We start from the raw sequence: 13,302 nt of genomic DNA, 5'->3' as shown, positions 1-13,302 counted from the left end.
TTAATTATGTAAAGCACTTTGAAATGCCTTGCTGCTGAAATGTGCTATACAAATAAAATTTGATTGATTGATTGATTGAACATGAACGCCCTATGGCCCTATAGGCCCTTTGAAATATTTATACCCTTGAACTTTTTCCACACTTTTCCATGTTGCAACCACATTGTCAGCGTATTCTTGTATGGCTTTGTGTGATAGACCAACATAAGGTAATTTGGATAATAGTGAAGAGAAAGCAGTACTAGCTTTTATCATGTCGGACAGAAATGTTATATTTTGTCTCATCTACCAGAAGTGCTAATTTCATACGGTTGATGTGGATGTCCCTTGCATGGCTTGTGGCAAATTGCAAATAACACATTTTAAGGCTTTCTTTCAACAATCACTGTCTTGCCTCCTCAGTGAGACCAGATTTGCACTCTCCCTGTCAGTTTAGATGTGGACATTTCTTGGTGCCAAGCTCCTTCCATTTCCAGGTAATGAACTTAACCTTTCAAATGCACACCACATTTTTACAGACTTTTTTTTATTTGTGACTGCCTTTCAAAACCAATTTATTATTATTATCCCACCTCAGAAGTGAAACTGCTTTTGGTTGGTCTGTAACAATTACCAATGTGTCTTTGACGTTTGCGTCTGTAACAAGATGAAATGTGATGCTTTCACAAGGCACTGTAAAAGGTCTGTATGATAGAAACTGAAAAAACACCTCAAAGCACTCTACAATCACAGTTGATGTTTTGCAAAACCCCTAGCCTAAATGCCTAAAGCCTTTCCATTTGACCTCTCTAATGCCTCCTGTGTCACGCACAACAGGAATGATAATTATGGGCCGGAAGCGATAATCAAGACTCTACACAGAGTTTATAAGCATTTAGTGACTAAAGATCAGATTGGACAGTAATGGCTAAAGGTCTGTAACCATCTTTTATATATTATATCCCTTAATTGGAAATAGACTGTACTGTCTGCAAGCCCATAAAGTATCAGGTCTGTAGGTTTGCTCTGCTAAATTAAGGAGATTATAATTGTTTTGCAGGAATTCCAGGTAAATTTAGTTTAATGACACTAAACATCTGATATGCTGTATAAAAAACAGAACCTATCCAATGCCTTTTTCATATTTTCACAGAAGCAATGTTAGTGCTTCTACTCAGTATAGTTATGTCCCATGTTTCAACTGAAACAAGCTGCACTGATCAAAAAATATATCGCCAAAGAAACATAATACCCAAGCAAATGCATCAGAGATTGAACGTTTCTCTGAAATTCAGCTGTGTTGTGCACTAAGACAAATATCTCATGTTTTAGTCAGTAAAACAACTCAAAACAGTTTTGTTAGATTTAGATACACTAATATATAATAGATGATTAGGAAAACTTATTTCTACAGATAGATCCCTGTTGGATCTATCCAGTGAAGTGATGTTTTCAGAAATCCTAAAATGGTGTTAATCAAATATTAATAGTGTTTCAACTGACTCCAACACATTTGTTCTGTAAAAAGAGTCAAACTCTTGACTTTATCAACTGTTATCAAATATATATACTTCCATTAGAAGTCAAATATTCAGTTTTCTCCACAGCATATTGTTATTATTATTTTATCCCAATTCAGAGTGACTAAATCTAACCAGTTGGGTTTAATTGCATAAGCCTGTGCAATTAGTAATCATTCAAATCACCTGTAAAAGATGTAAAAAGTGAAATGAAAAACCTGTTGTCACAGCTTCTAGTCTTTAAACACTTGACTTCTGTGCTCATAAATACCTATATTGTTGGCCCCATCACGGACATTTACTTCAGAACCGTGAAGTATAGGAGTGGCCGCATTATCTTGTGGGAGTGTTTGGGTGCAGAAGAAACTAATGCACTTCACAAAATAGAAAGGATGATTACAAAATAACCTTTTGTGGAAATAAATGTAAAGGCATAAGCCAGAAATGCAAAACTTTGGGTCAAATGGCCCTTCCATAATGACAGCGACCCAAAGACAAATTAGTTGTTCTTCTGAACCACAATGTCAATATTTGGGAGGAGACACCAAAAAGCCCAGATCTCAATCCTGGTGAAAATGTGGGAACAAATGAGAAATTGGCTAAAAATCCAGCAAACTACTAGGATGAGCAACTCAAAACCCAGCACATTTTTTCCAGGTTTTACTGTTTTAGATGCAGTTTTACCAAGAAATCTGGGTAAACTTGAAGTGGAAGAAAGTGAAAAAAAAAATCATTCTGGTAGGTAAAAAGTAAAAATGATTTTGGTATGCCTAATTGGCTTAAAATTGGAAAAGCTTTCCTTCCATATATTAACAAAAAATTATGCATTTTTTTTTGTAAAATGATTTGAAATGGGTCTATAATACTCTCTGAAAATTAGCTGCAAGTGTAAAAATGATATTTTTTTAGTTTTAGGTCACATTATGCCAATTAAATAAGCCAACTTTTTTACCCCCATGTCTTTTCTTGTCTGACAGCTTGAAACCGTTTTTCAATCAGCAAATGTTTCCCCCTTTTGTGTGTCATTCTGGGAGTCAAAATTGTGGTCTGAGTCTGCCATTGGCTTTTGCAGCCAAATTCTAACCCCCAAATTCCTCTGGGCTGACAAACGTCAACAAAGACCCTGAGAGAGACCAAAGAGAGGTGAGCAGTGAACTTGAACTGAAGCCTTATTGTATTGGCTCATTATAGGGTCCTGTGGCGAGGAAGAGGCTATTTTGTTGCGCCACAAGGCCAATATCTAAAAAGGCAGGGCAATGAAGAGGATCACCCACAAGACTTTTAATTTGAGAAGGTATTAAGGGACTTTCCTGTAAAAAAAAAATAATAATATCAGTCTATGAATATTAATAGACTGGTTGGACTGAACACATTTTTTTCTTTCAAATATTAAGATACAGTTATTCCACACAGATAGATACTGTGGAATGGAACCGATCAATAAAAAAAAATATTGTTTCCAATTTCAAAACAATAACAAAGGCAACAAAGGTCAGGAGTTGTTTCATTTTTGTGGCATAAGAAATGTTTTCCACTAGCTAATACTTTAAATTTTGCAGGTGCAATTCATATTGCACATCCTAAAACATCTGTTTTCAGAGCTGTAAAAGATATTTCTATGCCCCCTGGATTTTCCTTTCCCAGGAATTTTGATTTTACTTCCAAATAGATTTGAAAAGGAGGAGCTGTCACTCTCTATTATGGTAACCTCAATGATTCCGTGCTCTGTCCAAATCCAGTGGTTTTCCATAACAATGCAAATTAAAGGGCACAAAGCTGAAGGAGACAAGACTTGCTATTTCCCATCCGAAGGACAGAGGTTTCTTTACAACAAACTTGTCTGTACGCCTTGTGTAGACTTTGACAGAATTTATATGCCGACTTGGAAGTTGTTTTGTGCGACACAAAAGTTTTTGATGTAAATTCTTGAGGATCAGCAGCTGTCCTGAGAAAAAGTGGTACTAGCGCTGAGGAATGGGACCGGAATGTCCCTGCAAGAGATTAATTTTGTGAATGAAACCTTTTGGGGAGCTGCTTATCTAAATGGGTAGAAGTTAAAGGTTACCCCACTAGCATAAATGGAAAATTTGAACTCTGTGAACTTTGCCAGAAAGTATTGGTAAACCTACCTATCAATATAATACCTTATCTTATTTTATCTTATCTTATCTCATCTCATCTCATCTGTGACATGGAAGGAAATGTTTAAAAATAAAAATCTGAAAGATGCGATGTGCACACTACTGCCTTCAGAGTCACTCATTTGTTAAAAATATAAACCATCTGTTCTGTGAATGTCTCAGAACTTTGTTTGAGAACATTAGAGATCAAACAGCATCAGGAAGACAAAAAAAACCAAAAAAAAAACCCAGCATACATATCAGAGAAAAGGTTGGGGAGACGTTGACTGGGTTGTAAAACTATATCCCAAACTTTGAGTGTCTCCTGGACAAGGGCACAAAACCAAACCAAGACAGAAACAAAGAACGAATCCATAGTTTCTGAAAAACATGGATACTTGGTGAGAAGCAGGACCAGTTTACTTGTAGATGAACATAGAGAGATGCACATCAGAAGGAATTTAGAAGGCCTTTGATGTGCCCAAAATATATGTTTCAACCCTGTAAAACCATTACATTACCGCTCATTCTAATATGCAGAGTTTACTCCTAATTTAGCCTCAGAAAAACTCTGCACAGTTCTTGAAAGGTGTTGTTGCCACATTGTTTTTTACAAATGGAAATGCTAAAAAAAGCGGGATGAGCATCATTCATCCTAAAAAATTGAAAAAGTACAAACTTTAAACATACCACAACAAGGACCATGGTAACAGAGATCCACAATTTAGATGGGGAAACCTGTCAGAACAATTATGATTTAGGCTCTCCATAAATCTGGCTTTTATGGAAGATTGCTTAGAAGAAAACCACTGTAGAATGCCATAAGAGTCAGTAGTGTTTGCCACAAGCCAAGCCACACCAAACATGTTGAAGAAGGTGCTCTGGCTTGATAAGACAATACCTGAAATTCTTGATTGGAGAAACTGTTCTTGTCTTTCTCCTATATTATATTGGTGTTGGTCTATCATGTAAATGCCAATTCGCTTTTAAAAATTCAAGGGTTGTGAAAACTTTCGTAAGGCGCTTTGTCTGTCTTTCTAGTGTAAGGAAATTAAATCTATAAAGATGGCTTTGTTAATTAAACATGATATCATTTCTCTGTAACACATTCAGTCATGCACCCGCTTCCCTTTTCCCAGAGTGAATAAGCTGCAGTCAGTGACCCAGATCTATGTGCAATGAACTGCTTGACTCAGACTGTTGTTTTATTCAGCGCACTCACTGTCAACAGACGGGCGAGGAGGAGGATGAAGGGCGGGACGTCACGCTGATATCCCATTCTGATTGGCTCCCCCTCTCATAACCCTTATCGCTATTGGCCGCGCGGGGTGTCCTTTCGGGGAAGATCTGTCATCGCCGCCGTTTCCCGCGCCATTCGCGTGCACGCGCGTGAGAGGGGACCAGGCACGCAACCGTTAGGAGACTGTCTGGAGTCTGTCTCAAATTGATAAATTTGGAAATGGAGTTTTACGGGTCTCTGTGCGTCTACAAGGAAGCCGCCTGCTGGGAAATTTGGATCTTTGCGCTCCTCAGACGTCGCTTCGCCTTGAGTCGCCACGCATTGACGAAATGTTTATTTTTCTTCTTTAGAAAACAAAACAAAAAACCCAAAGTTTTTTTCCCCCTCTTCTGCAGTTCATCAGCAGGCAGACAGCTCCTTGTGCCCAGGTAGGTTAAGGCAAACCCTGGAGTGCAAGCAGCCTAACAGAGCGGGTGCTGCAGCATTACAGCAGTGCTTTTCGTATTTTTTTAGCGCTTTTTCTCCAACATCTTCCTCTGCTTACATACGCAACAGAGTGGGAGAAGAGATAGTCCCATTCATTTGTGCTGTTAAAAAAATAATTCGCACCGCATTCGTGTTCGTATTATTTTGTGCAACTCATGCCAGACAATAGCGGTGTTGTTGTGGGGACTTGACCTCATTCACACACTACTTCAGGAAGATGCGCAGGTGACGCACCTTTGCTGACGCGAGGCTTTTTGATTAACTCCACGCGCGCTCGAGCTCTGTGTTTACTCAGCAGTCACCTGAGGGGCACAACCTGGCTTCAGTGCGTTTACTTTAACCCTTTCAGCCACAGCACCAAGCACTGGGGAGTTCGTCTTTTTCCCCGAAAAAGCTGTATTCTATTTATCCTAGCAACATGCACCTAAATTGTTACATCATGATGAATTATGAACTCTATGAAATGCTTCCCTTTATTGTGTCTGTTTATGCTCTGCAGGGAGTTGTTCCTCATCCATGGAGTTCAAGAGGAGTGCATCATGCACGAGGCAGCCTATAACAGCACATAAAGGTTTGTTTTGGGATACATTTTAGGGATATATATTTTTCTCCCATAGATAGATAGATAGATAGATATTATGAAATAATTAAGTTATGTATTATTGTTTAATTGGATCTAAGTTATTAAATTCCACCTTACTGCCCTTGAAAGGCATCAGTGCCAATGAAACTGAATCCAACTGGTAAAATTTATCACTAGCATGGGGAATGTGAATTAATTGTTATGATTGCAATTCAATATGTTGAGCAGCTCTAATACATTGCTGCTTAGAAATTTGGCCTAAACTACACAAGGCCTTTAACGCTTAAATAATAAATGCACCATATTTTGGAGCCTGTATCAAAACTTTTAGTCTTCCTTACTATATTTATTGTTTATCTCCCAAAAACTTCCCTATAAGTTCTCTCATTCATCCTAAGATCTTAGCGTCAAAGTACAATAATCCATAAAACATGGATTTTATATAGGACTAAGTTAGATAAGATTAAACACTCAAAGTCCACAATGAAAACCAAAACTAATAATTGGAGCATTAAGTAAAAAAAAAAAAAAAAATAATTGCAAAGTTGTGAGTTTGCTGAAACCTGGAAAGCCTAGAAGGCATGTAACCTCACCTAGTTTAAACGATGCGCTTGATGGTCTTCATTATTTACCATAAATATGTACATTTTTTTAAATACTTTTTAAATCATTTAATTAAATAGACAATCAGAAATCATTGATTTTTGGAAAAATCGCAACTAATCTGTGTGAGATGCTGCTAGCCTACTTCATCTGAGATGAGCTTAGACTCGTCTAGACACTTTTTTCCGGTCGCTGCAGTTGTCTGCAGACTGTGCAGTCATATGACTCAGTCAGACAGGCAGTTCCTCCCTCCTCGTCTCAGCTCTGTTTTGGCAAGATGGCTGCTGAGGCTCTAATGCTGCATTCGTGACGTGTACAATCAAAGATAGGATTAAAAAATAGAAACATGAGACTAATGGTGAATCAGCAAGTCTAGATTGCACTGGATTGCAATGCATTGGTATAAAGAGCACACGGACGCCATGCTGCGTTTTTGAACCGATATTTCTGACTGAAATATTTTTTGGTCTGCGAGTTAGAGGCTTCTTTCTCTTCTTCTCAGCAGGTTGCATGCATTGATCAACTGAACTCTGTACAGTTTTATTATTTTCATCTGGCTCTCGGTCACATTTTCTTTCACATGCTCATCGAGTGCTACAGATCTGAGACGCTTGGTAGCCATTTTGTCTGCTATGTGCATGCGAGAGGCTGGCAGGACATCAAACTATTAAGAAAAACACTAAACAAACACTCTCCATGTTGTCCTCTTGACTGTGGATGTTTAAAAAAAACGTGTCTAAATATCGGAGTGTCACACAGAGCCAGTTTAAAATTAAATCTGAATGTTTATTATTTTAACGACTTGCAATTAATAGCTCTGCCTATGATTATACGTGTGTGAGGATGAACAATTTAATGTTGCCAATAAGTGCTAATTTTATAATTCAAACATTCTTTTGATTACTTAGCCGATGTTTTTAAGACCTATAGCTAAAGGTTATTGAAAGATATCCTGACCTACTAGAGTCCACTATCTAGCGGGACAGAATTAATTTCACTGTATTTGTGTGTATTTTGTTGAATTTTTAACAAATTTGCTACTTACAAAATTCTATTATTAGAAGGTATGTGATTAAGGACAAAGTTTTTTTATTTACAGTAGTAATTTAAAGTATTATTTTTAAGAAGAGGAATACAACAGTAGGTTTCGTGGAAGTAAATATAAACCTTGATGCTCTGTAAAAAAATATATTATACAATAAATTATGTTCTTTATAGCTTGTATCATCTTTAATACAAAAAAAAGCCTGTCCTGAAGTTGAAAGTTTTTTTTTTCCTTTACACCTTTCTTTTCTGAGGGAGTAATGCAAGTAGCTGAAATTAACTTTGGCTTAAAAAAAGTGCTCCGAGCATTCGTCTGACATTACAAGTTACATCCACTCACTGAGTCTGTGATGTTTATCTGTTTGTCATATCATTGACCAGTCTGGACAGATCTCTTCATTATCATCTACTTAGTGCATACTCATCTGCCGTCAGAGGAGCTCCTTTAATCTCTTGTGGTCCTGGTTGCTTTAATGGTTTCTGAGTGCTTGCTGATTGTGTTGTTTACTGAGGCATGAAGCCGCCTTTGAAAACATGCAGAAGTTTTTACAGGTCCCGAGTTTCTCTGAGAAAAGTAGAAAGTGGAGGTATTTTCAGGCTCCTCTATTAATTCTTGTGTTTTCAGCAATAAATTGGCAAACGTGGATTATTAAACATTTTTCGTGGGAATAAATTATGCACAAAAGATAGTTTTGGCAGAACGTATAATGTATACTTTTATAACTAAACCTATAACTGCGTTATAAATAAGTAAAAATTTCTCTGATAAATGCGGCTGGTGTTTAGATGATAAATTATAGAAATGCATTTCTTCAACATAAATTATTTTCCATACATTTCCTATGTTATGTGTTCCAGAAAGAAGCATTGGCAACCTTTTTTTTTTTACAATTTAAACGCTAAAAATTAAATCAAACTTAATTTATCATTACGAAAACAAGCAGCTGACCTTAAATAGAAATTAGTTTTTCTATTTTTCAGACTGACAATATATATAGTTTAGGTTGTTTTAAACTATTCAGCGCTACAATGACAGCAAAAAATATTTTATTTGTAAATATTTGTTTTTGTGCTTACAGCCAAGTGTTCCACACAGTCTCACACTTGTTTGCTAGCAGTTCATTCTCACAGCTGATCCATGTTTTTGCTTTTTTTGCAGCTGCTTTCTTGGCTTTCTTGTCAGCTGACACTGACAGTTATGATTTCCTGTCAACAAATGGTAAGATCATGCGTTGACCTTTTCATTAAAGCACATTTGGGCAAATTTAAAATGGAGTAAAGCAATTCTAGGAAGGCTTTACGGCGCTACAGCTATTGAATATGATTGCCTGAGGGAAATATCACTCGACGGCACACAACGGTGTTTGCAGAGGTCGAGCTCTGGAACTGCAATGCCGCTTCTGTACACTGCACAGCTGAAAATTTGCCTAATCAGCACCGTCGCCATCGCTCACTTCTCAACTGTGATTGGTTTTTATCAAGGGTGATTTTTTTGATCTCTTCATGACATAATCATGGATATGAAACTCGTAGCTTTCACTTGAGGCTCGGTTGAAAAACGCTGATGCCAAAAGCACTCCGAAGCATCCTCCCTTGTTTTCTATTGGCTTGCTGTCTCCACCCACAGTGAGGTCATGAGGTCCAACATCGTGACGATGTCTGGTGAAAAACAGGCTTTCATCTTGGCTCTAATGCTTCCTGAGGTTTAATGAAAGGATTTTTCTGGGTCTATTTCTGAGCACGAGCAGAGTTAAATCCAAGCACGTTTCAAAGCACGGCCCTCTGGAAAAGCATCCGCAGCAACAGTCGCTGCCTGGTGAAATGGTGGCGTGTTTATCTCAGCAGTTCTTGCTGCATGATGACGCAGTCTTCTCTGACGCCGTCGTGGGACATTTCAAATGAATACCTTGTGTGTACTTCAGAATGTCTTTTGGCAGTCTGGCAAAGTTTGGGTCCACTTGCTTGGGCCCACAACTGCGCAACTGAGACCCTGGGTTGGTCTTAGCCTTTATCTCAAAGCCATCAGCTTCCATTTTACTTTGTGGCAGTTGAGATAAACTGTACTCAAGCTTTTAGAGAGAAGAATCTGAACTCGCAGCCTAAGCCCTTGAAGAAAATCCTACAACTTTTATGCACCACGCAAACCTTTCATCAGAAGATATTTCAAAAACAATTATGCGTGAACGGATGCATTAATAGAAATGTGGTTAATAGTTTATAAGTTTTATTTTTATTGACAGCAGCACAAATAATTATGTTTATTTTACGTTGTTATAATTAAAACCTTTGTGAAATTTCTGAATTTTAAACATGATCTTATGTAAGCTATTCAACTTTTGATACAATGAATTGAAATATGTATAAATGAAAGTTTCAAACATTTCGAAGCAGTATTTAAATCTTATTATATACCGCAATTACATGTTGTTATGAAATGAAATCGATTGCTAATATATGCCATGCATCTTTTTATTTACTAATTACATTACATAAAACGTACAAGTCATATGTAAATTAATTAAATTAAGTGTTTTTAAAGGAGCCCTTTAAATCTAAAAAAAAATACTTTGATTGTGAATTTTCTTTTATTTTGAGTTTTCTAAACCAGTATAAAACACTCCTTCCTTAACTGTAGCTAAGTTTTGATTTACAGTTTATAAAAAACTTAATTAAAAAAAAATTACATGATAAATAAAATAGATTTTAACAGTGCAGCAAGTCATGTGTCAGAAATGTACAAAGAAATATTGTATCATTTCATTGTTCAGTATCCCAGTATAAAATTTTAAGATATATTGCCATATTTATTAACGGTTCATATCTTTTTTTTTTTTGCTTGCAGATTTATGCGCTCATATTTATGTATTTATTTTCATTTTAAATCTAATTACTTAATTCCCAAAATATTTGATTCATATTAAACTTTTTTTTTTTTAATTCAAAGAAAACACAGCGACTAACTGATGCTATTTGTGTGTTAGGTTTCAATCGTTAAAAATTAAAGATTTGAACGATAACGAGGTTGCATTATTTTGGGAATGTACGTTGAAGTAAAAAGAGGCCTTATCAAGATTTTGTGGAAAATACAGTAGACTGTGATTTAATCTAACTTAATTGAGTGATGTGGAAGTTTAGGAGACCCTCCTTCTTGTTTTCTTCCACTGTTAAGACTTTGTATGAAAGCCAGACTGGGTTCTGATGCAACGTAGCACAACAGTGGCTGTCCATAACGTCAAGTTTAATCTCCTCTCTGCAGTCACGCAAAAAGTGAGAGAAAAAGCAAATTTTTGGGGATCATGCATATGCAGGAATTCCATGTTCCCAACTTATAGCTTAATGTCATACTAATCAGCTTTTCCCTTATTAAACGTACAGTTTCTTGGCTTTTGTAAGAATGGGAGATAACTCCACCACATTCATTTCAATGCATTTTTATAGTTTCAGTTTATGTTTTTTAATGTTGTATTATTGAAAACATTACGCGATTTAGGATTTAAGTTTGTTTGGAGCACAAAAATATGCAGAGAATAAAGCCCTGTTGCTCTTTAACTGATTTCTTTTCTCTTTTTTTAAACTAATATTCGTTGTTTAGCGCTTCTCGTTTTCAAACAGTTTATGTTTGAAAATATTTTTTTATCAGATGGATTTTTCTAAATACAATTTCCGCTTCTTAAAGCCATCTTGAGCTAACATCTGACTGTTGTTGGGTTAACCACAGGTTCTGTCTTTCTGCTGAAGCCGCAAAATAATTAATGAATATTAGGACCACATTAATTACAGCATGTCGCTCTTACATTGATTATAGTGCAAGCGTAATCTGCTATTTTCGAGCGTTTTGGAAAGGTAAGTGATTTTGCTGTCAACAGTCTAAATGTTGGGTGTTTGCCCCGCTGTCGTTGCACTGTTTGTGATCCTGCCACTCTTCAGATGTGCACGTGTTGCATGTCCGCTCCCTTCTGCCAAAAAACTGCAGCGGTGACAGCTTCAGCAAAATACTCCCTATTCTCATTTATCTTCAAATCTGACCTGACTTTAACAAGCAACGTGCCCGTCCACAAGCATTTAAACGACTAGAGGAAGGCTGGCAAAGTCAGGAAGACCACTGTTTATTGCAATGTTTCTTCTCAGCAAGATATTCTCCCTGTCTCAGACAAACTTCTGCTAACGTTAAAAAGTCTTTAGGTTTTATTGAGTTCTTGGTATTTACTAAGTAAAAAGATATAACTGGAGTGATGCCTTTCAAATGAAGAAAGACTGTACAGTATACAATTTTCCAGCACCCTGGAGTCTAACAGAGCCCAGCTGCAGTGTTTCATGGAGAATGTATTGCTTTCAAGCACAATAACAAGCATGCTATATATAGTTTGCTTTGTCAATAAAAGATTGATTTAAAAAGTTGACAAAAAATTTGACTCGCAATTTTTTTTTTTTTAATTGATGAAATGATACTATCTGTTTTGGTTGGAATAGATACACTTAACTTGGATGTTTTTGCTCTCCACCACATTTTTACATCTGATGTTAAAGTATTGAAAATGATCATGACCAGATTAATGGGTTTATATAGTCAGTAGAATAAAATCAAATTTTAATTTGATTAGAAATCATAAGAATCCATCAGATTTTTAGAACAAAAAACAAGTGGTAGACATATCTTTAGGGGCTAGTTTAGTCTTCACTTAACCACTTATTTGGTGTAAATACCATAACCCGAAAGGAGTTTAAAAAAAAAAAAAAAAACTACACAGATTTCTCGTAGCAAAAAAGGGAGAGAGTTGGTCAAAATACTCTCAGCATTTTTATACTTCACTAACAGCTGTAGTAGTATTGGTCAGTACCTAAGTTTAATAGACTTTGTTTTGTTCCAGCACAACACATTAAACATTACATTTCAAACTTAAAGAGCAATTTATAGCAAAAGGAAAGTGCTGTGGTTTGACTAAAGTCATACTGATGGACTAACCTTTTTGGTAAAATAACAACAACAAACATTCTGTTGTTATTGGAAAGAATGAACATTAATCAGATGCTTATAAAAAAACAGAAATCGATAAATCTTTCAACGCTACATCGTAAAAAAAGATATTTGCGGATCTCTAGGAAAGGAAGCACAGACTCCCAGTGTCAGCATTGATACTGACGTTAGGGTTCTCCTTATAGTTTTTCGAATTCTGAGGGAAATATTTGAAATGCTTTTCTAACAGGAGCATCAACTCCCTCCTGACACGCACACATACACACCTCCAGTTCAGGGGATTTACTCAAAGTTACCATCAAAGTCAGACTTGTGAGAATTGGCAGTATTGCCTGCATTTTTCTTTAATTGGGGCTTATTCCAACACACCTTGAATACCTGCTTTCACTTTAGCCATTTGACCTTTTTTTTGTGAATTAAGACAGCACGGCAGAGTTGAGCTCGTCATCCCCGCGGTACATCATAGTTCAGGGGAGGCTGCGCCATGACTAATTAGTAAATCTCACTTCTCTCCAAGGTGAGAAAAGAAAATGATTTTCTTTGCAAGAAGCTTGGGGGCTTGATGAGTAAATACCCACCTGCACTAAGTTGCAGTAACCTAATAAGTCTCCCTGGACTTTGAAAGGGAATATTTCATATTTCACTGATCTCAAACAGCCAGTTTTGCGTGTCTCATATTTGACTCAGAAAGCCCTCTGAGGTGGCTCAGGCTGCACCCATCGACTGCAGGGTCTCTGCTGTCACACAATGGC

At 36.7% G+C, this 13,302-nt stretch overlaps 1 long non-coding RNA gene across 1 annotated transcript in view; it reads left to right on the top strand.

The window, feature by feature from the left end:
- Nucleotides 1-4,968: 4,968 nt before the first annotated feature.
- LOC106957858 (uncharacterized) overlaps nt 4,969-13,302 on the top strand; it is a 32,358-nt gene continuing 24,024 nt past the window's right edge. The window contains exons 1-3 of the long non-coding RNA XR_001427040.1: nt 4,969-5,287; nt 5,845-5,916; nt 8,735-8,794. This is a non-coding gene — a long non-coding RNA (uncharacterized LOC106957858). The remainder of the gene's footprint in view (nt 5,288-5,844; nt 5,917-8,734; nt 8,795-13,302) is intronic.

The sequence above is a fragment of the Poecilia latipinna genome, unplaced genomic scaffold (genome assembly GCF_001443285.1).
Source record: "Poecilia latipinna isolate Pla-1442-1.1 unplaced genomic scaffold, P_latipinna-1.0 Scaffold944, whole genome shotgun sequence".
NCBI classification, from domain to species: domain Eukaryota; kingdom Metazoa; phylum Chordata; class Actinopteri; order Cyprinodontiformes; family Poeciliidae; genus Poecilia; species Poecilia latipinna.
This window is presented reverse-complemented; position numbering and strand designations above follow the sequence as displayed.